The 22424-nt window shown below is 41.2% G+C and overlaps 2 long non-coding RNA genes across 6 annotated transcripts in view; one reads left to right on the top strand and one right to left on the bottom strand.

Moving 5' to 3' along the window:
* LOC119008568 overlaps nt 1–21577 on the top strand; it is a 93058-nt gene extending 71481 nt beyond the window's left edge. Inside the window, exons 5-10 of one of the 4 annotated variants that reach the window (XR_005071456.1) lie at nt 5418–5535; nt 11902–11988; nt 12977–13168; nt 13269–13439; nt 17804–17907; nt 21468–21577. This is a non-coding gene — a long non-coding RNA (uncharacterized LOC119008568). Of the gene's footprint in view, nt 1–5417; nt 5648–11901; nt 11989–12976; nt 13169–13268; nt 14833–17803; nt 17908–21467 lie in introns of those variants that run through there. The other 3 variants (XR_005071455.1, XR_005071457.1, XR_005071454.1) reach the window with 3 other exon arrangements.
* On the bottom strand, nt 491–4424 carry LOC119008569. 2 transcript variants are annotated; one of them, XR_005071459.1, is made up of 3 exons: nt 4278–4424; nt 3312–3740; nt 491–1388 (listed from the first exon to the last, which is right to left on the bottom strand). It is a non-coding gene; the product is annotated as an uncharacterized LOC119008569 (long non-coding RNA). The 2 variants fall into 2 exon arrangements; XR_005071458.1 differs by lacking the exon at nt 491–1388 and having other exon boundaries at nt 3303–3740.
* Nucleotides 21578–22424: the final 847 nt, after the last annotated feature.

Below are 22424 nucleotides of genomic sequence, written 5' to 3'. Positions count from 1 at the left end.
TTTAAATAAAAAATGTTACTATCAGTTTTACATTTTGTGTGAAAAGTAAAACCTTTGAAAAATGTCCATGAACAGAAGGCACTCATGCAGGCATGGACTCCACACGTTTATGTAAAACCTGCAGAGTCACGTTACACCCAGCATGATTATATTGGGATCCAATGAGCTTTTTCTTGTGAATTTCAGAATATCTTAGTCTGTGGTTTGTCCAAAGATTTTGTTTTAATGGCAACATGCATTCAAGCAGGCACGGACTCCACAAGTTGGTGTAAAAGCTCATGTTATCCCAGCATGGTGTGACGGTGATTCAAAAAGCCATTTGTGATTGAATTTCAGTACATCGTAATATTTGTTTTGTTCTCCTTTTGCTTTAACAACAGCATGCACTCAAGATGGCAAGGACTCCACAAGTTTGTGTAGAACCTGATGACTCATTTTATCACAGAATGAAATGACAGTGATTCAAATAGCTTTTTCTTCTGAATTTCAGAATGTTTTATTTGTGTGCATTGTCCAGCTTATATTGAAATGACAACATGCACTTGACCTGGCATGGACTCCACAAGTTTGTCTAAAACCTGATGACTCATGTTATGCCAGGTTGATTTGACATCCAGAGAGCTTTTTGTATATTATTTTCAGAATAAGTCAATATTTGTTAGGTCTCCATTCTGTTTTAACGACACAACTCGGTGGCAGCTGGCATGAACCTCACAAGTTTGTGTAAAACCTGATGACTCAAAATGGAGCATAAACAAAAACCAAAAAGCATTAATTAGCCTAAGGAAACAGGAAGCAGGAGGAATTTAGTCTGTGGTCCTTAAAATTAATACAAGATGAATGTAATGCTCGATGAAGTTTTAACTGGTCAAAACCTCCTGTGTCTCAAGGTCTGTTAAAAACATCACAAAAATAGAAGTAGAAGAGCAAACACACGCTGACACAGCACTGAAACTTTCCCTGTACATAGTTTTTGGTTCCTTTTGAAGTTAAGAAGCACCATGGAAACCATAGATTCAGAAGAAAAACAACCTTTTGACTTGAGTGGAAGGGAAATACATTTCAAAGAGACTTCTTGAAAAGGAAACTTTTGTCTCAGAAACGCGTCTCTACTTCAGGGATTCAGGAGAGAATTACAAAACTGATGGAAATAAAGAGAATACAGGAAGAAACTGTATCACAGAACAAACATGTTTTATACAAACTTTGCTTAGAGGGAAAGTAAATTGTTTTAAGAGGATACATGCGATCACCTCCTGTTCATTCTGCAGACATGCATAGTTTGAGGGACTTTACAAAAGATGAATCTGCTCTCAGTGTTTTGCTGGAAGACCTTGTGAATTTTTTCCAGATTGCTCTGCATCTGAAGTCTCTACGGATCCTCCAACCTGCAGGTCAAAGGTCAGAACAGATGGAGGAAGCCGTAGGTGTTTACTTGTACTGTAGTAAGGCAACCAGTAGAGAAGTGTATAACAAAACATTTGTCCTGTCCTTGAAAAATCAGTACAAATATCCAACTCTTTATGACAAGTACTACTACTTTTGGAGTTTCCAAAGGTGAACAAGGTTTATTATAACTACTTCATCACATTGTGAGGAGGCCACAGTTCAGTGTTGTTTAAGTAGAATGCCAAAACCAAAATCTATTTTCAATGTTGAGTTTGAGCTGAAATTCTGTTCACACAAAAACTCTTAACCTCATTGAACCCACAGCTGGTGACATAACATGAACGGTAGCTGTGACTGTAGCTTCTCAGCAGCTAGTTAGCATGCTAGCAGGTTAGCTCAGGTCACGAATCTTTGGAAAACTTCAAATTCAAGTCAGATTCGTGGGTGCCGATTCAATTAAGAAAAAAGTTTTAGTTGTTCAATGCTATGTTGTGTGCTTGAATGACAACATGAAACTCTTCACTCAAATTTGTATGGACTCCACAAATCTGTTGACTCATAGCATAATTTGCTGTAATGGCAGGATTCACTCAAGCGGGCATGGACTCCAAAAGTCAGTGTAAAATCTTTTGACTCATGTTATCCCAACATTTTTTGACAGCAATTCCAGTAGCCTTTTGTAAACAAATTTCAGAATATCTTCCTAACTATCGTGTCCCGATTTGCTTTAATGACAGCATGCAATCGAGCTGGCATGGACTTCACAAATTTGTGTAGAACCTGATGTTGTTTTGTCCCAGCGTGATTTGACAGCGTTTCAAAGAGCTATTCTTTTCGAACTTGGACTTCAGAATATCTTTGTATTTGGTGCGTCCCCCTGTGGCTTTAATGGCAGCATTCACTCAAGTTAGTACGGACTCCACAAGTTTGTTTAAAATAGGTTGACTCACGTTGTCCCAGTGTAATTTGAAAGTGATTCAAAGAGCATTTTGGACACTAAATTCAGAATTTTAGGTTTCTTCCTAACTATCATCTCCCCTTTTTGCTATAATGGCACCATGCAATCAAGCGGGCATGGACTCCCAAAGTGACAACATGACTGATGTTATCCCAGTGTGATTTTTGACAGTGATTTGAAGAGTAGTAATTTCAGAATCTCTTCATAACTACCATGTCTCCCTTTTTCTTTAATGAGAGCATGTAGTCGAGCTGGCATGGACTCCACAAGTTCGTTTAAAACCTGCTGACACATGTAACTTAATACTTTTAATTTCATTTGTGTCTGAGCCAGACATTCAGCATGGACCTTTATTCAAACGGCTGTTTGATTAATTGCTCTTAAACACATTCTTAATCACCATTTTGATTTCCATTCATTCTTTTTCATTATTATTATTTTGCAGCTGATGATTTTTCCTTTGGTGCTGGATAAAAACCTCTTTGGGGAGCACCAAAACTGTTAACCCCTGCCTTGCAAGGGTGTAGCGGGCTCTCCAGGGTCTAATTTGGTTTCATGGTAGTGAGTAGTGGTCTCATTTAAATGAATGACCCAGCTGTGTTTTTTCATGCAGTGCTAACATCAGTCTGAATGCTTCGCTCCTCTCTGCAGAGGAAAAGCTCCTACTCATGCTGTTACACAAACCTAATCTGCCCGAGAAGATCAATAAACCCTCACTGTTATTTCGAAAGCAGATTTTCCACTCTCTTCATGAGAGGAAAAAAAAAATCTCATTGCACGGCTGTTAGATTCACAATAAATCAAAATGTAAATATTATAATGCATTTAGGGGAGAGTAACTTGCAAATTTATGTAGAAAAGAAAACACATTTCTTGGCAAGAAATTCCGTTTATCTTAAAAAAAAAAAAGCAAATAAAGTGGTGAGATGAAGGAGTTGTGAGCAGATCCCTGGAGTGACATTACCTATTTTTGAGGAGGTTTGCGGGTCTAACAAAGTAATTCAGAGGAGATACAGTGTTTGCCTCGAGGGCAGAGGAGCTGCAACGTGATGATCCTGCCGATGAAAGCTCTCCTCGCATGAAGCTAAATTCACGATGACTCCGGGTTGGTGGGATGCACGCATGTCTTTCACTACGTGGGAGGAGGTTAACGTGACATGACGAGGTGTCCGGGTGGGAGGGGAGGCAGGTTCAGGGGGTACGTATGGCCTTTCAGCGATGATCGGCTATGTCAGCTTTCCGGGGCTCTACCTTGTACTGAACATCCAGGCAGGAGCGGAGTAACGCTGATTGGCTTTGACTTTTCCAGCCTGTTACCTTTCTCTCGCCCCTCCGAGCATCATGAGAGATGAGACGATGGAGGGGAGGGTGTTTGTTGTGCTGAAGTGCTGCGCTAGGTGGAAAAAAAAAAAAGAGGAAGATGGTTTACCTCCGTGAGGACAAGAAAATGCACATCGAGTGCAATCTGTAATGTGTAAGCGGGGGATCATCGTAGTGTGTGTGAATGAGTACTTTAAGTTTTAATGAGCAATTAAGAAACAAATATGTGAATTTTTCTCAGATGCAGTTCCTTTAGGTGCTTCCTCAATAATATTCCAGACTGTACTGATGTCCAGAAACCATCAGTAGTTGTTTTAGCTTCCCTGATGTGTTGATTGAAGAGTTATTAACTAATTTTCTGACCACTTGGGGGCGACAGAACAAGCTTGTAATCACTAAATCATGTATATTTTACCTCTGATTTGGTCTCCACCAACTTCTGGATGCTGCTACAAAAACACTGATCGGTGCAGCTTTCGCAAAGTTGACTATGAGTCTAATTCTCAGATTGCCTTTTTTTGGTTGGTAATAAAAATAGTAAAAGTATAAAACATGATAAATGGTTCGCTACGGCTGGAGAGTATTAACCATCAACGGTCAACATACTTACATCCGTTAATATCCTCCCGATGGATTTGCATCTTTACGTAACATTTTGAAACACTGTTATGTATGTTATGTAGTAATCGTATGATCTTTTCCTGAACCCAACCAAACTGTGACGGTTCAATGTTAATAACACTCCAGAAAGTCATAATATCAGTCAGTCTTTATTATGATGCTTTCAAAACTGAGCAGGTCTAAACTTGATCAGTTAGAATCTGCCTTTTAATAGGCAGAAGCCTCGAGCAGAACCCGACCATCTGCCTAGAACTTTATTTGAAAGGCTACCTGGAACACATTACATGTCAGCAGAGTTTGAAACTCAAGGCCACTGACCAAGCTGCTTTATGTTTTTGACGAGTCGGGATCGAGAACATGCCGACAATCTCAAGTTGAGGCTTAGAAAAAAAAAAAAAAAAACGAACTGAACATCCTGCATCCAGCAGGAAGTTCTCAGGGTAATTAAATCCACATTTTTATGGCTGTGGTTCCGTGTTGCCAGTGCACAGTGTGTTTAATCCTCCTACAAACAGTCCTGAAAATCACAGAACTGCCTCAAGTCCTTGTAAACATGGTGAATCCGTCCCATCGCTACCTTCCATCTCACATCACAGATTTATCGCAGCAGACTCGCAGTGGTGTGTGTTGTGATGTTAGAGTTGGGTTGAGGCCAGTTCAGGGATTAAATCCTGCCAAACATTTCTTTTTTTTCCCTTTTTTTTTCCTGCAGTCTTTATTTAAAAACTCGAAATAATCAGTGCTTTACTGTAATTTGGTTCAGTTTGGGAATCCCCAGGCTCCCTGCAGATAAAACCCCCCCTCTGCTAAACAGTAGGCTGCTAAATTACAAATCACAACTAATAGAAAAGGGGAGAATTAATGCCAACAGAGAGCAGCTCGCGGTCTGTCAGTGTTCGTCATTTTAATGCCTATAAAGTGGGAGGAAATTGTCAAACTCATGTCAAATTACCTCCAGTACCTGCAGGAGCTCGCAGATGTTTGAGCGCAGATGATGTTCCCTTTCTTTCTTTCTTGTCTTTCTTTAAGACAATGTGATTCTTTGTGTGATTTAAAAGAAAATTATGAGAGGAAGGTTGAAAAAAAAAAAACCTAATTGGAGATTCCTTTTTTCCTCCCCTCCTCGCAGCTTAAGCTCAGGCGTCGGGGACCTTGAAGCCGTGATCACAATGCCAGAGGCGGCGTAGCTCGTAAGACAAAAGGAAAATCTGGGGAGAGGATGGCGACGGCGGCGGTTGGAAGTGGAGGTGTGTGAATTCAAAAAACAAAAAAACAAAAAAAGAAATTAAGCGATGAAGGAAAAAGTCGTCTGAAATCCCGAGAGTGAGACAATAAAGAAAGGCAAGAAATGTGTCACAACAATTGTGTCTTTTCTTTGCAACAGGCAGCTGGATTTCAGCTTGATCTCCAGTGAGAGAACAAGAAGTGTTAAAAAGCCTCTCCCGTTATTAAAAAAAACTAAACAAAAACGGTAACAGCTAGTTAGGAAACGAGGTGTTGATGAGAAGGTGGAAGGATTTGTCTTCGCACTGAGTAAAATTACAGAAGTTAATTTGAAAAAAAAATCTTTGTTTTGTTCGGTTCAAGTGAGGACGACGTCTCTCCAGCTTCTGCGCCTTGACAGATCCACACAGAGGACCGAAGTGTCTGAAAGAGTTTGAAAGGCTGTCTTTTATTCGACATTTTCTTTTTTTTGTGTGTGTTACTGTCAAGAATTCCCAAAGCGAGACCAACAACACTGTCGCAGCCAGCGAGAATCTTTTATCAACACCTCACAAATACAGAATTTCATTTGACCCCTTGAATAAAACTCGGCTGTCTCTGCAGTGGGAAAAGATGCTAATGTTTATCAAATCGGCGCAACGTGACCTCAGAAAACGGGCTCCTGTATTCCGTTCTGCACAAAGAGAAGAAACTTACATCAACCACAATACAAAGCGCCGCACTGAACCAGTAAAAACAACCGCTGATGGGTGACACATAGCATCATTTAGCAAGTCAAGAATGTCCCAGTTTGACACAAACATACGTAAAGCGAAACTCTCGCCAAAATGCAACCTAGAGACCCGAGTCAAACCTTTGTGTAAAAGCATAATTACGACAAAAGAGGCACTTTTAAGATTTACCGTATTTTCGTTTTTGGGTCAAACTCGTTTTCAATGGGAGTGCTACGGGCACTTTCATGTTAGCATCAAAATCTCTATTTTTAAAACAGTAAGAAGGCTCGAAACAACATGAAACTTTGCTGGTAGCATCACCAGGGTCTCTACACGTGAACACCAGCACTGAGAACATTGTTTGTGTACACAGAGTTACTAAAAAGAAAGTTTTTGAACAACTCACGTTAGCAGTAGCTTGTTCCACTCGCCGCTGTCATGGCAGTTGATCAGTTAATCATGAGTATTTTTAAGAGAGTACGCTGGACCATCATAAGTTTAAAGACAACTACTTCTAACTGCTAAACTAATCAGGTATTCTCTGGTTGTTTCTGTGTTTTTTATGGTTTTTTGGTTGGACCGACAGTTGTACTTTCCCCAGAAACCACATCTAGTGTCTCTAGGCTGGGCAGAGCGGACAGGCCGGGTGCACGCACGGTGGACTCTCCATCCTCATGCGCCAAACTAGGATGCAGCAAACGTTGCTTTGTTTCATCTAGGGAAGGTTTTTTTCCCACCGGGCTGCTCGTAGAAGGACAGCCTACACTTCACGACACCCTGCCTGTCTGCTCTCTCCAGCCTAGAGACACTCCGGCAGGGAAGACCGGCTCAAAAACACAAACAACTTGTTCAGCCTCAATTTTCACAATACAGAAACAATATGTCAGCCATCTAGAGCAGCTAAACTGTTTCTCTGAAAACATTTGAGGCAAGAAGCGCTGCCTAGTTTAGACAGTTCGATCAGACTTTGGTGAGACGGCCATCACTCGATACAAGAGAGAGACTCTGGCTTACAAAAAGCTGTGGATCTGTCAACAGACATTTGCCTGCAAGTTGACCAGTTTTCATTTTCACATACGAGCACTGAAAATCTGTTGAAGTTTCTCTTGAACACATCTGATGCTCCGGTGAGTATCTCATCAGCAGGACGGTGTTTGTGTGATTGAGTTGGAGGGGGGGAGGGGCTGAGAGAGACTGGGGACGACATGCGAACGAGGAACGTTTGCAGGTCACGGTCGGTGGCTTAAACCTGCAGGCGACCGAAAAAGAAAAAAACCCTGCAACACTTAAAGATTTACAAGGTAATTGGATGCAGCCGTCCTCTGCAGGATGTACGCGGAGCTAATGTGGAGGCAGGTGTACAGTAAATCCACCCACCTGTTTTATACACACCACTGCACCTCTGGTGTTCGAGGCTGTGGCGTGAAGACACACAGGCAGGATGGTAAATATGTTGTCTGACTGCACACGGTGAAAACTTCAGACTGAGAGTGTTTGGATGTCTTTACATGAGGCGAATATATACAGCTCAACAATTCATTAAATTAGGTTTCTGTTCAAACAAAAACAAGCTGTGTCAATGTGTCTGTCACTTCTTTATCAAATAATTACACATAATTAAAAGTAATGTTTCAAGATTTAGTTAACAGACACAGTTTTTCAGGTATCTGTACTTTACTCGAGTGTCTCTGTGACCTCTCCTTACGACATCTGAACACTAATATCTGAACTTTCTCCTCCTCACATTTTCAAAACAGGCTTGTTACTTCAGTTTGAGGCGTCTGAGGGGAATTAACAAAACATCTCCAGACTGATTTCAGACAAAACAAAGGCGTAAGAATCCGTAAACAGACAGAGAGGGAGGCTGGAATGTGGAGAAAAGGCGTGTTAGTGTCTCGTATCTGCAGAGAGTTTCTGATTTTCTCTCTTTGTTGCTGCTCGGGACGCTTTACCAACCCAACATGTGTCTGTTTGACGTCCTGGGAATGAGACTCAACAATCAACTGTCTATGTGGTGCGTTCAGGAGCAGCTGGGACAAAATCCTACTGATTCAACCTTTAACTTTAATAGAATTCTATTAATATGACGTGAGCTTCAGTTAGCTTTGAGCACAAATGTCCTTCAGAGGGAGACTTTTTACTCCGATATGCTGAGTCCATGTCAGAGCCTGAACTGTTACTGTACTGGAGGAAACAAACTGGATCAGAACTTCTACACAAAGTATCTGAACTTCTACTGGAGGAAACAATCTGTGAGATGAATTAAAACAAGCTACTGGATGTTTTTCCGACTTCAATCTCAGCTTTGTTTTTCTCCAACAATAATATCAAGGGATTGTTTTTCGTAAAAAATAATTAAAACTGCCAGCCATACTATAGACTTGTAATTATCCAGGAGACCTCTGTGTTCCTGCGTTGATGAACGCTGATCATTAAACTAAAACAACCACTAATTTAGAGTGAGGCAGGATACTTTGGGAATCAGCAGCTCTGTCTACTTTATTTCAGATAAATAAAGGTTAACAAGGCCGGCGCTGAACGATTCTGTTTTCTGTGCTTTGCCGCTTCTTTTTTTAATCAGCAATCCATTGTTTTGTATTTTATTATCTCTGAGTGTCATCAATCGGTGAATGCAAATCAGACTTAAATGGGTGGCATTGATTTTGTTTTTTCTTCACGATATAAAAAAAAATAAATAAATAAAAATAAATCATTTTGAATCCAATTACCAATCATGACTGATGAATTATGAAAATATATCAGCAGGAAAAAACGGCAGAAAGCGAGCCGGTTAGCCGGCCTGCTGTGATGATCTGTTTGATGTGCTACAGTTTCGCTCGGCGAGACACTTTGGCCGCCGCTGCCGAGGGACCTCCGTTCTCTACAGACGACGTGCCGAAGGTGCTCCGTGTGGATCTTTTTAAAGAGCATAAACATGGATATTCACAGGGGTTCTGGAGGGCTTTCTGAACACTGAAGCGGTCCCTCAACACGACTGAGACGGTCACAAAATACCTCAAATTAGAGGATGTTGGGCAAACACTCCAGTGGCGAGGAGAGGAGAGGAGGAGGAGGAGGAGGGGGGCAGATAGGAAGAAAGAATGGAGCAGGAGGGAGAGAGATGAGCGAGGATGCGAGCCAGTGCTTTCATGTCCTTCCAGTCCTCCCTCTCACACGAGGGTTTACTCTGAGAAATCTGCCGCCTGTGGTTCTTCATAGTGTTCTGAATTGGCCCTATCGGTATGATTTGTTTGCACAAAAGGGAGACATTTGGACCGGGATTATCAGAGGCCCAGACCTCCGTGTCTCAGCTAAGTACAGCAGTCTGCCAGAGATGTTCTCCGCTGCCAAACTCCTGCAAAAACTCTGAGTTGGTGTCTCTGTGGCAGCAGGAAGAGCAGCGCTTGGCGTTTAAAGAGTTTGGTGGGTGGTGCGTGTCTCTTATTTTTTGAAAAAGGCTTCACATAACGCAAAACACAAAAGTGACAGGAGTGGATTAAAGTGGCCTTAATGTATCTTTTACACCTACAGTAGAATCATAGCTCAAAGCAGCACACAGTAAATTAAAGCTCTGTTCATGACCAGAGCACCATTTAGCAAACCCGCTGTTGAAAGTCCGGGAGGCTGTGAGAGGTACAAGCTAACGTTAGCAGCCCTTCTTCTCACTTCTAGACAACTGTCAGTTGATTTACACAAGTGAACCCAGCAGACTTGTCTGTATCTGTAACTTGCCATCTGGAACAGACATTAGCTTAATTAGCTGCCTAGCTACAGAGGAAAAATCAATGGTTTGCAGCCAGTAATGGAGCTAACATTTGCTTTAGTAGCTGGCTAGCTATCGTGGAACAATCCAAGGTTGCCCGCTAGAAATGGAACTAACGCTAGCTCAATTAGCTGGTTAGCTACAACAGAAAAATCAATGGTTGCTGACTAGAAATGGAGCTGACATTAGCTCACTTAGCTGGCTAGCTATGGCAGAAAATTCAAAGGCTTCCAGTTAGAAATAGAGCTAACATTATTGGCTGATGAGCTACGGTGGAAAAAACATGGTTGCAAGATAGGAATTTAACAAACAGTAGTTTAATTAGCTGGCTAGCTTAATTAGCTGGCTAGCTACAGCAGAAAAATGAATGGTTTGCAGCTATAAAATGTGCTAACATTAGCTTCATTAGCTGGCCAGCTATGGCAGAAATGTTGAAGGTTGCAAGCTAGCTTAATTATCTGGCTAGCTAAAGTGGAAAAATCAAAGTTTAGCAGCTTGAAATTAAACTGATGTTGGCTTCATTAGCTGGCTAGCTATGGCAGAAAAATCAAAGGTTGTAAGCTACTAATGGAACTAATATTAGCTTTATTAGCTGCTAGCTACAGCAGAAAAAATAAAGGTTACCAGCTAGCGAAGAGAAGCCTGCTTTTGTACTTTCTAGTGTTTTGTTTTCTGTTATTTTTCTGTGTGGAATCAGGAACCTCTTGTTAAAAAATGTAGATGTGCTTGGTTCCTGAGGTCACGCATGTGTTTTTGATCTGGGGAACAATGTTGTTATGAGCGTTCCTCCGTATGTTTCTTTTGATGAAATCTTCTGTAGCTGCTGGTCAAGAACTGCAGAGAGAAAGACGTAATCTAGTTTGTTCTCCGTCCTCGCTGAGAGAATAAATAAATAAATAGGATGCCCTCTGAGCGCCTGTTTCCACTTGTTCATTACCATCCTGTCTCCTGTCTCTTTCCACCCTTAAATTAGTTCTTGGCATTAACACACTTTCTTCATTGCTAACTGGGGGGAAAGAATAGATATTTGCAAAAAAATAAAAAGGGTAAGTTAAAAAAACATCAGTGTTTTAATTGGATAACTGGCGCCATTAATCGCAAGATTACAGTGTCAACATCGTCTTTCGCAGTTGTGTCTCAACCATCTGCTGCGTATCATCATGAAGTACGCTGCGCACAAGAAAACAAGCAAGTAAAGACACTGATTAAAGGGAATTTGGTAAAAAAAAAAAGAAGAGCTTCTCATTAATTTGAAGCAGAAGCACAGATGAAAATGGTGCAGCCGCTTATCCAGCTCCAGAGACACACACATATATATACAAAGATTAGTCTTGTGAGATCTTTTCAATCAGATTTTCCTTCAGAAGGATAAAACAGCGTTGCATCATATCTCTTAAGAGAGGCATGAAAATGTTGACTGTGTTCTGGGCTGAATACACAGCAGTGTCAGGGTAACAATCTCTGAGACTAGAGAGCCTCAACACAACAACACAACACAAATAAAAAGATTAAAAAGAATAATAAAATAAATAAAACGTGGGCTCATGGGAGAGGGGAGACAAAAGTGAGTCACAGAGGATTTGCAAAGACAGAAAAAAAAAGGAAACGTGCAGCTGCATCTCGAACCCTGAAGTCTTCTTCACTGCCCTTTTCCGTGCAGATGCAACTTCTACCTCTCCCACTTCTTCTTCCTCTCCATTACATCGCCGCCGCTTCATCTTCATCGCCCTCTCCTCGCTGCTCCAGTTCTGAGCGTCTGCTATTGAGAGCGTAATGGCTTCAGATGCACAAAAAAAAAAAAAAAACCCAAGACAGATTTAAGAACACATAAGAGGGAGAGGAGCTCCAGAGGCGGCGGCAGCGGTGGTGTTGACTGTATTTCTGTTAAGCTTCTTTACTGCGTTGCCCCACAGATGTACACGAGGAGATGCAGCGACCGCCGAGCACCAGACCTGGAGAATATCATGTCTGCCTCATTAAAACACGACACTCACGGTGAGGTGAGTGCAAACAAACAGACAATAGGAATAATAAGACGCCCCGCAGCCCTTCACATATTCAAATGAGTGGGATACATGCAGATTTGCACTTCATTATTTAAAAAATGTTCCGTCCGTGCTCGCCAAAGACGACCAGCCATCAGAATAAAACGAGCAGATGGAAAAAGAAATAATCAGTTCTGGAGTGGTTCAGAGCCGTGAAAGCCATTAGTCCCCAGACAATTATGCTGTATGTCTCCTGCATTATGTCCTGTGTGGTATGAAGCAGAACACCCTGAATGCAGCAGGCTAATAGGTGAATAATCAGATAATTAATCAGAGGCTTTTCACTGAATTACACGCAACTTCCAACAACTGAAGGGGGGAGATGAAAAAGATGAGGCTGATATGATTGCATATGCATGTTCAGCGTCGGCAAAGGTAGTCGTCCGTCGTTCCACAGCAAGACGCCAGAAACACTGTCATTAAAAGTTTACTGCCAGAACTGTTTAAAAAAAAAAAAAAAAAAGTTACCCAGCGTTACTCCGTCATTTATCTTCACTGGGGATAAACACAGCGACGAGTTTCACTCCATCAGTATTAAATCACCACTGAAGAAATAGTTCATCAGACATGTCTCCTGTCGAAGACGATTTTAACCGCTCTTACTCTTCATCGTTTTATTTCAGTAGTAGGAAAAAAAAAAGAAGCTGTGAAACTCATAAAAGATTCAACCGCTTGGCGTTGAGAAATAGCTGTTCACAGGAGGTTATACTCGCAGAAGGGTGGAAAAATAAAGTTGAGAACATGATGAACACCTACAACATACGAACAGAAACACAGCAACACAGAAGTTATTATAATAAAAAGTTAAAGGGGCACTCTCTGGTTTGGGAAAAATAAATTTAAACTGAGAATTGCAGTATTTACAATGTTAACAAGGTTCTAATACAAACTCAGAGATATTTATTTCCTCCACAACTGAATAAACAAGCTGTTTTTTTCTCAGAGGAAAATAAGGTCCTGACAACACAATCAATAAGCGAGCTTTAATAAAGGAAGCTGTAATCCAAAGTCCAAAATGCAAGAAGCAAAACTAGAACACGACGGGGAGGTTTCCCTGAGCAGCTGCAAGAAGAAGAGGAAGAAGAAATGTCCAGCCCACGTATGTGTTATAAACACAACAACAAACGCACAAAAGGTTTGTGTTCCCAACTGAAGGATAGAAGAAGTTTTTTCTGAAACTCAACCAGATGTTATATTGTTGTTTCGGTGTCTGACTTCCTGTCTGCTCTGCGCAGAATTACTTGATGCTCCGTCACCTGAAGCCTTACGTATCTCCTGCTGCTGAAGGTTTCTGGACTGCTGGAGCTGCGATGGACAACATAACGAAACTGCCATGGTGGATCGGAGACGGACCGAACCCGGATCTGGTGGAATTTAGGGGTGATGCTGATGAAACAATCAAGCTGGTGAATCTGCAAAGACGTTGTCATTTTTTAAATGGACATCAGCATCATGCATCAAATGGAGTATGTCTTTCAGTAGCAAGTGGTCCCTTTGTTGACGTTGCTGCTTCTTTTCTCTTTCTAAAGCACAACAAATTCAATTCCTTTCACCTCCATTGAATTGGGGCGGTGGCTAAAAACCAATACATATGTATCAGATTTAAAACAAAAATAACAGAATCAGTTTTCTATTAATCTGAGTGAGCCACGCTTTTAAAAGTGCAAATGTGGATGTTAATTCGATGCCTGTAGCGTTACAGCGTGCCGAAAATGTAAATTTATGTAGATGATCATGTGGATTATTACTTCAACTAAAAGATCTCTTCTTCTGCTACATGACTTGATAAAGGCAGCCTGAACCTAATTACAGCCCCCTCAGGTTAATTTATTCCTGGAGCTGTTACGTCCCATCACCAGGACACATGGTATGCAGTAATGGAGGCTTCAGCCTGACTGCACACACGTTTCTGTAAACACTATAACTTAGAGACGATTCAAGAGAGGAACATCAAACTCACCAAGGCTCATTCTCGAGGGGGAGAAAAGACCGAATCTCACCTGGATTCACCTCTAAAACTCCCAGGAGTCCTGACAGTAGGTTGTTCTTAAAGCACACACGTGAGGAGATGGATGTTGGGACAATTGTGGAGGAGAAATTGGCTTCATTAATGACCAAACATGTTGTTGTTATCATGTTATGAGGATGTTGGGAGGCCATGAGTCCTGTGTGAGATTTTAGCCATGCTGGCGGCTTGATGGATGGTGATAGCAGCAGGTCAGTTTGAAAGGATTTCAAAATCTATTGGAGGTATTGGCGTAAAATTTGGTGTAGACATTCATGATTCCCAGAGGATGAAGTTAACAGACTCTGGTGAGAAAACATCCAAGACCTGCTGAGAATCTTGCCAATGGCTCCTTGTTGGCAGGTGCCAAAGCCAAGATTCTTGGCTGGATGGCGATGGCGGTCCACAGGTCAGTTTGAAATTATCTCAACAACTATTGGAGGTATTGGCATGAAATGTGGTACAAACATTCATAGTTCCCAGAGGATGAAGTTTAGCAGCTCTGGTGAGAAAACATCCCAAGACCTGCTGAGAATCTTGGCGATGGCTGCTTGTTGGCAGGTGCCAAAGCCAAGATTCTTGGCTGGATGGCGATGGCGGTCCACAGGTCATTCACACATTACCTCAACAACTATTGGAGGTATGGCGTGAAATTTGGTACAAACATTCATAGTTCCCAGAGGATGACGCTAACTGACTCTGGTGAGAAGACCTGCCAAGAATCTTGGCGATTGGCCCCCTTCTTGGCAGGCTGCTTCTCCACACAGGGGCAGAGCTGACTAGAGATAAGCACCTCATACAACCTCACACTGTCACTTTAACGATAGATATCTATCTTCAGAACATGGAGCCGATCAAACTCGTGCCAAAAGAGATAAAATATCTGAAGAGGAAGAGGAATGCATGACTTTTGCGAATGTCAAACAGCTGTTCTGCTTAAATTCGTTGTCGCCTGACAAAATCTCAAATTGGAATGAAGAGATATAGTCCGTGTCAGCATAGCTGGGTCAGGGTATGTTGTATTTACACCTTCTTGTCATACCTTTGTCTGCCTCTGCTTTAAACTCCACTAAATTCAAACTCATCAACGCTGCACAACAAAGCAATGAAGTAAAATGTATGTTTGAATTATGCATATGTGAGGGGAGTGCTGTGAGTACAAAGCATTAGAAATAGGTCCTCAAAAACTGGATGTCATAATAGAATTCCACTCAATATGCAAATTCCCTCCATGTTTTCACAGCCATCACAAGCATGCTCAGCCGTGGCTCTTTCCTGGACATTTCTGTAAGGAATATAAAAATCTGTTTATTTTTTCCCCCTGCCCATCACAGTTTACAGTATCCAGGCAGAGGAAATGGATGCCCGCTTTCTTTCTTTCTTTCTTTCTTTCTTTCTTTTTTTTTTTACGGCCCAGACAATCACTAATAGGGATTTGAGGGAATAAAAGTTGTCACATCACGAATTGATTATATGTCTGTAAAACGTCTTCCTTCCTTCCAGTTGAGTGTTTCTTGTCAGTTGAGGAGTTGCAGGCGCTGCATAACGACAGGATGACGGAATCGAACCAGAATTGGTCGCCAAGATTTTTTAGCCGCGGACCGTCGGCTGCAGACACAGCAACATGTACATTTGTCAATTTGATGTGTTGTCAGACGGCTCCTCTGAACTCCTCACAGTCCCCTGAACACCCCAGCGGGGATGGAGGAGCCTCACCAAAGGGTGTCATTAGCCTGACGAGAGAAATGAACGGTCAGATTCGAGGCTTCCTTTGTGTGTAATTAAGGGGAAATTATCCTTCACAGTTCTGGCAGGGCAGCAGGGCTGATGAAAATTTCCCTCCACTGCGGTCAGACTGACTGTGAAAGAGGACAGTAAATAGCTCTGCCACTGAAAGATGTGTCAGAAAGACTTCTCAGACCACATAATGTGTAAAATTGAGGCTCTCCTCTCAGTTAAAGTGACATTAGAGAGAAGAAGTGGACTCACATTTACTCCAAAACTTTTGGAAAAAAATCTTCTGGGTAAAGGTTCTGATCCACCTCTACTTCAGGGTAACTACAGACTTCAAAATGCACTGTAGAAGATACAACAGACGTCTTGTCTTGTAAATGACCACATCTGATCTCACAATATAAAAACACAGGTCCGTCTTTACAGGCTCACTATAGTTACTAACCATACTAACTCTGATTTTACAACTTGTACATTGATCAGTTTATAGAAAACCTGGATGGTAATTGTGCAGTAAGACGCTCAGCGGTGGTGACGTTTAAGTCACGTGACCGTGATGTCGTCTGTTTGTAGCCTAACATTAGCTTTTTACTGCCACACATTTGATTTACAAAGTTAGTTAGTAAGTCTACTTTTGAGCAGCTCCACTGTGTTTGTGCCTTGCTCATGAGCCTGCAGATTACAAGCCTCGAGAGAAGGTGGCTAACGTTTTATATTAACCAGATAGTGCAGCATTTGAACCTTCAATCTCACGTTCACACCTCTCGGCTGACATTAGTCTGCAGCCTCAGATGTCCGGGGCTGTTGAGGCTGTCCGACAGGGTTTATTGCCTTTCTCTCAGCACGACGAGCTCCTCGCTAAAGCTGCAAAACAAAGTCCTCTTGATAATTACAGTCACTGTCGTTTGTTTGTTGGGGGCTCTTGTGATTTATCTCCTCTGAATGCTTTTGATTCATCATTGCTCCAAAACATTAGATTAATTCCCTGCTTTGGCAAGCAGCCTGCCAATTACTTTTAGGGTCAACTGTAATCAGCACAACACTCTTGTGCTGTTGTGTAGATTAGATGAGAAGCGTATCATTAAACAGGACAATAGAGGATGGCCGAGTGACCACATCAGGACCACTCTCCCCGTGGATCAGTTTTAATGAATTAAAGTCGAGGTCACGCTGAAAGTTTTTGTAAGTTAGTCCCGTCTGGAGGTTTTCCTGCGGCACTGACTGCATCAGAACCGGAGAGGCGGGTGGTTATAAGTCCAGAGCAGCTGAAATCCGACAATAATCTTGTTTGATTTGGAGAAGCCCGGTCTGTCCGTGCCCATGAGCAGTGAAGCTGGTCCAAAGCTCACCAAGTTCTGAGACAATGCTGGCAAATTCTAATGGGAGATTAGGAGGGGAAAAGGGAAAATATAAACTGGAAGAGAAATCACTTCTACCACCAACTTCCATTCATGCAGGGAGTTTGGACTCCTGAGAATCAGAACTAATCTCATTCAACTCAACACATTAATTCATTAAGTGACTGAATAATTTTTTCTCAACCAAAAATCACAACATCTGCTGGTTGAAGCTTTTTAAATCCGATATTTTGCTGCTTTTCTCGGTTGTAAATTACTGTAATCTGAATATCTTTGAGATTTGGACTGTTTGTTGGACAAAATAAGCAGTTTAAAGATATTCTGTTGGGCATTTTCTGTATTTTCTGACTTCCTTGAACACTTCATGAAATGCACATCTTTTTGCTTCCTGTGCAACCTCTACAGGAAACATCAGCAGTTATCTCAGCTGCTGGAACCTCTTCCAAGACTAAAGTGTAAAAAAGAGCGAGCTAATGTTCCTGTGTGGCTAGCTAATGTTGCTAACAGTTATCCATCTTTCTAAACCAAGACTTGATGTCAAAAATATGTCAACACAAGTATTTTGAAGTAGATTCATCACATGCAATGTGTTCAGTTAGGATCTCTGTCAATCATCAGAAATGCGTCTACTGACGATGAATAACGACCATTTTTCCCTCAATAACATTAACAGGTGTGTCCGTCATCGCCTTTTGCAGTCCATGCTAAAAGTTAAAGATGACTCCTGTTGCTCTGCTGCTGGCCCCGCTGCTGCAACACCTCTGGCAACAAATTCAGGTATTTTTCCAGTTAGATCTGTTAGTGGACCAACGTTGACTTTGAGTGCTCAACTAACTAAGAAAGACATGAAGTTAAAGACTTTATAAAAGGGGATGAAGGGGTTTCTGCTACAGGCGACCCTCCAAATCTTTCAATAACCTAAACCCTTGTTGCAGTGTAGACAGTGAAGGTGTGGAGGTGGTGGGTGGGAATATGTATCCTGCCTCAGATATGCTATATTCTGTTATTTTTTAACCCTAACCCCTCAGCTCTGCACTGAAACCTGGATGAACTGGATTATGAAATAAAACTCATACTCGTGGCACAGAGCAATATTTCTCTGTTAGCTCTCTTTCCTGCTGCGGCGAATACACAGAGGCTGAAGATCAGATTCTTTAAAGACATTATGATTTTTGATGTTATCGCCTGACCGTCAACAACAACCTGGAGAAAACAAAGGAAAATAAAGTCTGTCAGGCCGGTTTATGAGCAGCGAGTCTCTGTCAGCTCTTCAGCAGCAGGAAAACTCTGAGCTGTAGACTAAATCTGGGATCAAAACAACAGGAGTTCTTAAATCTTTCCTGTAAAGGGCAGAGCAGGCTGGGAACTTAGCTGCTCACAGTACGTGATAGGGCAACAAAGGCTGTCGCGCATATGAAGGTAAAGGATCGCACAGCACCTGACCTCGTTCTTCCAAAAGTATAGTTTGTGTAGCGACCGTCACTGTTGGTTGTTGGTCATCGTAAGTCCAGTTCTGGGAGGTGAACTGTAATAGTTTGACTTTTTAGAGTTGTTCTCCAGTCAGACAGCAACAACAACAAAGCCTCCACACATTGTTCATTAGATTATATATATATTTCAAAAAATCTTAAAGCTTAAGTTTAACATGATAGTTCACGGTTACAAAAATGTTGGTTGGTGGTAATTAAGTGGTAATTGAGTGCAATTTCCTCCCAAATTACAATAATAACCTCAAACTGTATTGAAAATTTCCCCATTACGATATAAATTAATGATTTTGTGTCTAATTTTCCATCAGCAGGCGGAAGTGGCTGGTTTGTCTCCAAAGTGACCAAGAGTCAAGATTTATTCGTTATGATGTTGTGTAACGTAAGTAAGCTAGTGCATGTAAACTGACGTGACTAACAAGTAGTTTTGTTTCCTAAACCCTCACCAATTAGTTTTGTTGCCTCAACCTAACCAAGTAGTTTTGGTGACTAAACCTGACTAAGTGGTTTTGGAGCCTAAACCCAACCAATTAGTTTTGTTGCCTCAACCTAACCAAGTAGTTTTGGCACCTAAACATAACTAGGTAGGCTCCAAAGAGACCAAGAGTCAAGATTTATTTGTCATGATGTTGTGTAAAGTAAATAAGCTAGTGCATGTAAACTGACGTGATTAACAAGTAGTTTTGTTTCCTAAACCCTCACCAAGTACTGTTGTTGCCTAAACCTGACCAAGTAGTCTTGGTTGCTAAAGCTAACCAATTAGTTTTGTTGCCTAAACCTGTCTAAGTAGTTCTGGAGCCTAAACCCAACCAATTAGTTTTGTTTCCTGAACCTAACAAAGTAGTTTTGGCACCTAAACATAACTTGGTAGGTTCTGTGGTTAACCTAGCTTAACCCTAGCCCTTTGAAACCTAAACCCAATGAAGTAGTTTCTGTGGCAAAACGTCACTAAGCCGCAATGTTTTCACCACATTAAATATACATAACACATATTATGTTTTATTGCTAAGTTGACCACAGAGCATCGCAGTTTGAAGCTTACAGCCACTGACCAAGCTGCAGTGTTACATAAGTTGGGGGTGAGCGCGTGTTGGATGGACATGTGGGTTTGGTAACTGGATTCAGATTTGATAGTTAAATGAGCTCCAACCCTGAGCGCGGAGTCTCTGCATTAGTCTGTATGTGTGTTCCCAGCTTCAGTAAACACAGATATTTCTACATAAAGAGAACCATCAGGACAGAATTTAATGCGAAATGTAAATGAAATGCCTTTACGTCTCACATATTCTGTTTCCTGGTGCAAAGAAAACTTCCCCAGCCGAACACTTTATCTCATATATTTCTCACTGCGCCACCTCATCACACCCAAACAAATTTATTATTTTTTCTATCAGTCTTGTCAGCTGGTGGAGCCTTTTTTCTTTTTTTTTTTTTTCATCTAGTCGGCAAAAAAAAAAAAAAAAAAGTAGAAAAGAAACAAATCAATGCAGGACTCAGCAGTGAAACCCTGTTAGGATTGGCCGGGCATCACCTCTCATCAGTATTCCATAATCATTCAGCAAGTCTAGAACCGAGCATGGGCTTCTTTAATTGTCCCTCTGCAGGCGAGAGAGTTTAAAAAGAAGAAGAAAAACAGCACATTCACAGGGCTGTCAAGAAGAGCAGGGAGTAAATACAGCTAGCCATCACTCCAGCTCCTTATACAGCCCATTATTTATTGGCCTTGCAGATGCCCTTGCCTGGGATTGCTTCTTTTGCAGACCTCTCTCGCCTACTCTCCACCACACATTGAGTAAAGTCATGATCCAGCTGGGGTTTTTACTGAAGCTGTTGGCCTCAGAACATGCTAACCCAGGGCATAGTATTTCAAGCTGACATGTCGCCCCCGGTGCTGTAATCAGGGGCTCCGAAGTGCCAGGCAGCTGGTGCCAAAGCTGGTCCTTCATCTTGACACACTCAGCATTTGAATATGTGCTTAAAGCGAACATCTATCCAGCACGATTTTTGAAATTCAAATGCAGGAAAAACACCTGGTCTCTGGCAGTTGTCAATTAGGATTCAGCCAGAGGCTCATTAGTAAAATTACTTATCTTAACAGAGATGAAAGTGCATTTTCATAATAAAACCATTATGTTGCAAACAACAGGGGCTGATTGAGCACATGCAACCTATAAATACCAGCGTGCACACGTACACACAGGTTCAGTTCAAAGGAATAGTTTGGGAACATGAAAGAAAAATCAACTCTTCTTTTCACCATAAAATCAAAATGTCTTTATTCGCCACAGGCAGAAAGGGAAATGTTCAAGGTAACATCACAGGTCATATGTTTTCTGCAAGTGAAACAGTTATTTATGTATCTTTTCTTTCAAACTTCTTTCAATTTCAAGCAATGAACAAAAAAAAAAAAGAGGAAGGTACACATGACACTGACGCTGGATAATATATGCTGCTGAGTTCCAGGTCGTATAAATGTAGTTAATCTGACAAACTGTTGTTATTTCACAACCTGCAGACGGATCAGCAGCTGAGAAAGACAATGGATTGTAAATATCTGGTGGGATATCGGGCCATATTTCAAGGTCAAACTGAATATTTGATTCCCGTTAACTAACATTAGCATTCAACAACCTCTTAGCTAAAGTATTGTTTGATTTCCCTTCCAGGTTTAGATAAATGTTTCCAAGTTGAGTTATTTCTTAATATATTAAAACCTTTTTAATTATATTATGTATTACTATCAAACAGTAACATTAGCTGGAGAGTGGATAACTGCGATCATGAATCAAATAGGTTGTTTTACCTTAAAGTCTGACCCAAAATGTTTATTTTCCTTGATTTTATTTTTAGTTGGTGATCAGTTGGGAGGCTGAGAAATGACAGTAATACAACTTGCAACCTGGAAATCAGCAGCATCACATTACTTTCCACCCTGAGGTGCGACGGAGGAAAGTGGTCGCCTGTGAATAAGGTCTGTTGTTTATCATCGGTTGTCATGTGCAGCTTTGATTTTTGTTGGTACTTTGAATGAGTTGATTACTTAAAATGTAACAAAAGTAAAGTAAAATAAATTCTAACTGGGAGAATCGTATGATCTGTGACGTTACCTTGAATGTGTCCCTTATTTAAAAATCAAATGAAACTTGTTGTTTTACCTTCAAATATGATCTGATGTCCCTCTGGGTTAAACTACTCATTGTCCTTTCAGTTGCTAATCAATCAGGAAGCAGTGAAATTGTAAGAATTTCTCAGATTACCTCTGTTGATACAGATGGTTGCCCTGTGAACGTGGTATATTGTGCATATTTTTAAAGGTCTTCTGGACTATCTTTTAAAATGTGACAGGAGCAAAAAAGAAACAACAACATTGACAACAACCAGGAACTGGAAAGTCTTTGCCGATTTCTTCTCACTTCTTTTGTTCCTCAGATTAATTACTTGCTTTTTCTGTGTTTCCAGCTGACATTTACCTCATATGACGACTGCCGAGAGTGTTTCAACAAAGAACCGACTCTTTGTGTTTCGGGGCGCACTCACTGGTGAGGTGTCAGCTCATTTTGGGAGTCTTAATTAGAGGTTTATAAAAGCCAAATGCACTGGAAAGGTCAACCAGCTCAGGCGGTACACATTATGGTAAAAATATGTGGGTAGAGTTAGAATCTGTGGGAGAAGATGATGACGCCTGAAGTGTGATAATTCGAAGTATTGCAGAGTTTTGGAAAAACACAAAAAAAACCAATTTCTACTTTTTTTTTCTTTTACCTCCTAGACTTGTTGGCATTTTAAACTTTTAAACCATGCATATTT

The sequence above is a fragment of the Acanthopagrus latus genome, chromosome 19 (genome assembly GCF_904848185.1).
Source record: "Acanthopagrus latus isolate v.2019 chromosome 19, fAcaLat1.1, whole genome shotgun sequence".
Taxonomy (NCBI): Eukaryota; Metazoa; Chordata; class Actinopteri; order Spariformes; family Sparidae; genus Acanthopagrus; species Acanthopagrus latus.
This window is presented reverse-complemented; position numbering and strand designations above follow the sequence as displayed.